The sequence below is a fragment of the Coenobita brevimanus genome, chromosome 72, assembly GCF_032717465.1.
Source record: "Coenobita brevimanus isolate Jiangsu-jjx chromosome 72, ASM3271746v2, whole genome shotgun sequence".
NCBI lineage: Eukaryota > Metazoa > Arthropoda > Malacostraca > Decapoda > Coenobitidae > Coenobita > Coenobita brevimanus.
Genome location: NC_137025.1, coordinates 17,315,252 through 17,318,453, shown reverse-complemented (window position 1 = coordinate 17,318,453; position 3,202 = coordinate 17,315,252). Strand labels below are relative to the sequence as shown.

Below are 3,202 nucleotides of genomic sequence, written 5' to 3'. Positions count from 1 at the left end.
TCCCAATGATGCCTCATTAATTTTGCAGGGCACTTTTCGTCTACTGTTATTTCTTCCTTCCCTTTTCTCCTATCCCACATATTGTCTTTGGCATTAAGTGGTGTGGAATTTTTGATATTCATCAAAATTCTTGGGATGTTGGGATTAGGGTGTGCCTTGGAGGCTGTTGGTCTAGCCAGTTATAGGGACCAGTTATAGCATCATCCCAGTGTAATGACCTCTGTGGAGGTGGAAGCACTGCTAATCTGCAGCTGTAGATTTGGGGATGCTGTTGCTGTGTAGTAGGACTTTCGGCCATTGGCCGGTGGCACAGCACTGTGCTGTGAGACCCTGTTCTCCCACATAGTGTTGCCATTCCCTCATGGATAGGGTTGGGAGTGCATTCTTATAACTTGGTCCCTGCATTGGCTGGGCCTCTGGACTCCAGGTGCCACTTTCTTAGTCCATTCTTTTCAGCCGTCGTGATGAGCTTTTGCTTTTTCACGTATTTTTTTCATTCATTCATTGCCAGACGCCATGTATCCCAGACAGGGTGGCCAAGGGCTTAGAGTTAATTGTTTTACAGGGAGGGGCACTAATCCTCCACCAACCCCACATGACACGTAGGGATGCCAACAGCATCTGGTGTTCCCAGGCGGTCACCCATCCAAGTACTAACCAGACCCAACGTTGCTTAACTTCGCTGATCGGACGGGAAGCGGTGTACTCAACGTGGTATGGCCGTATGATTATGGATATTGTCTCAAGTTCCCCCTCCCCTGGTCTTGCCTATGTTTTGACCCTGATGATGTCCCTGGCTCCTCTTCATAGTACTTCTCCGGCTCTCACTACTCATTCTGATCCTGTAATCACCTCTACTGTTTTGTTGTGCTTACCTTAGCCAACTCCTGCCTCACAATCCCTTACATCTATGATTATCCATCTGTCCACATTATTCCATAGTAACTTTTGAGTCTTATTTGCCTCCACACGTTCCTTGGTGTAACCTTCTTGTTTCTTCGACTTCCTTGTCCTGTCCTCATATTTCTTTGTGACTCATCAACCCTGTCTTGTCCACCTTTGTTTTTGGGCCTGATACTTGGCTCCAGTATTTGAACATTGCCTCTCATACAGATGACCTCTCACTTCCACTTTCTCTGTCACACCAAGTAGGCACTAATGTCACATTCTGTGTGTAACCCAATGGCTCTCATCTTCTTAAAGTGCTCAGTGCAGTCCAAGCTGGAAAAGTTGCTACAAGTAGATCCCTCTGGCATTTCCATTTCAGTCTCTCCAGATGCCCATTTAAATTCCTCTGCAGGTACTGTCTGTCTTCCATCTTTTATGTCCTTTGGTAACTGAAATTTTGATGACTGATGATATTTGCCTCATTCTTTCTGAACAACATTGCCCAGTTCTCTTTGTCCATTGTTATACTATCCCTCCCCATGGATGCCACCAGCAGCCGCCGACATTACCAAAATAGTATTTGACTTGTGGTCTTCCCCCATCTGTCATCATCAGGGGCACTGGCCTCCATGTTAGAGAATATGTTCCTCCCCCTTGTCAGTACACTTCCTGCTGGCATTTTGGCCACCCAGCCAAGTACTTCCAGTCACAAGCTGTCTGCCCTAACTGTGTTTGAATTGGATACTTTCTCCATCTGTACTTCCAGCATCCTATCTTGCCCAAACGGTGGTGGTCACCATGCAGCCTGCTATAGAAAGTGTCCTGTCTACTTTTTGAAGTGGGTGTTTTGTATTCATTGGAAAACTGTTCTTACTCTTTGGGAAGCCTGTTGTCAAGCACGTTGCTTAGGTCACTGCATCTCCTATGCACGCTTGACCCATGGTACTCCTATGTCACGGGCCTCCAGCTCTTCCAATGTCTCAGCTTCAGTACCTATCTCCAATTCTTTCATTGCTCTTGTCTCCTTTCTTGATTCCTCTCCCTCTTTTTCCTCTCTTTTTAGTTCTGCCCCCACTAGCCCACCTCCTTCCCATTCAGTATGCTCCCAGTCTTCTCCTCCCACACCTTCTTCCCATGCTAGCAAATGTACAGTAATCTTGTGGTTGTGTCTTCCCTGTCCCATATTCCTGATCTCTCCTCCTTTCCCTCTTCTGCTCAGCTTACCCAGTGCTTCCGGTTGCCCTAACCACAGGCCCATAGGGCTCTGTTGCCAGTTCCCATTCAACCTTTTTCATCTGTGGGGGCAGAATCCCTACAGAGTATTCTTAACTGACCACCGTACCTCTTCCTTGCTTGCCTTTGTCACTGCGGAAATACATTCTCCCCTTCTTCATTCCCTCCTACTCACATTCCTCCCACCTCTCCTGAGCCTCCCCCTCCCCCCTTCATTTGTTTCCCTCTCTTCCTCTATCTAGCCACCATCCTCCTTCATGGTCACTACACCCTCCCTGTCTTTCCCAATCACTTCTGTTCTTGTATTACCTATGCCTGTTGGTTACTCTCACCTGCAATGCCATAAACAATCTCCGTGCTCATCCCAGACTTAATTCTCTCTTTCTTTTGTTATGGCACTTCTTCAGTGGATTGTTAGAGGCTTCTATACCCATTGTACAGACCTTCATTTCCTTATTTCTTTACATAATCCTCTTCATTCCATTCAGGAAACTTCTTTGTACTCCCCCAGCTCTTATTCCTGGCTATACTTTTCTGGGATCCCCTCCTTTGTATGACACTGCCCTCCTTATCCACAGTGATGTTCCTTTTGAACCTCTCTCTATTTCCTCTCCTATCCTTCATACTTCTGCTCATGTATTTCTCCATCAATGATTCAGTGTTAGTTCTCTGTTTCTCTCCTTCTGTCCCCCTTGATTTTCCAAACTTCGCCTTGCTCTTTCATTCTGTCCCTTTTCTGATTCTTCTTGGTGACATCAGTTGCCAGCCTTCTCTATCAGGTGACTCTGTGATCATCACTAGGGGATGCTTATTAGAACAGTTTTTGTTTTCTAAAATCACTTCTCCTTAACCCGCAGCGTCCCTTCAGCGTATGGGTGGGTCACAACTTTTTTTCATGCTGAGACCCGACTACGTACCAGTACGTTTTTCAATTGCGAGGTCCATCATTTGCACATTTTTAAAGTTTTGCAGGTGATTTTTGGTAGGCATACATGGGAGACCTTTTTCTACCTGCCGCCAGATGGGGACACTCCCTGACCCCGCGTGACCCTCGTGCGCCATTGTCTTGGGCACTCACCTG

General features: G+C 46.6%; 1 non-coding gene across 1 annotated transcript; it reads right to left on the bottom strand.

Moving 5' to 3' along the window:
* Positions 1–609: 609 nt before the first annotated feature.
* Positions 610–728, bottom strand: LOC145407338 (5S ribosomal RNA). Its single transcript, XR_013898699.1, has one exon. It is a non-coding gene; the product is annotated as a 5S ribosomal RNA (ribosomal RNA).
* Positions 729–3,202: the final 2,474 nt, after the last annotated feature.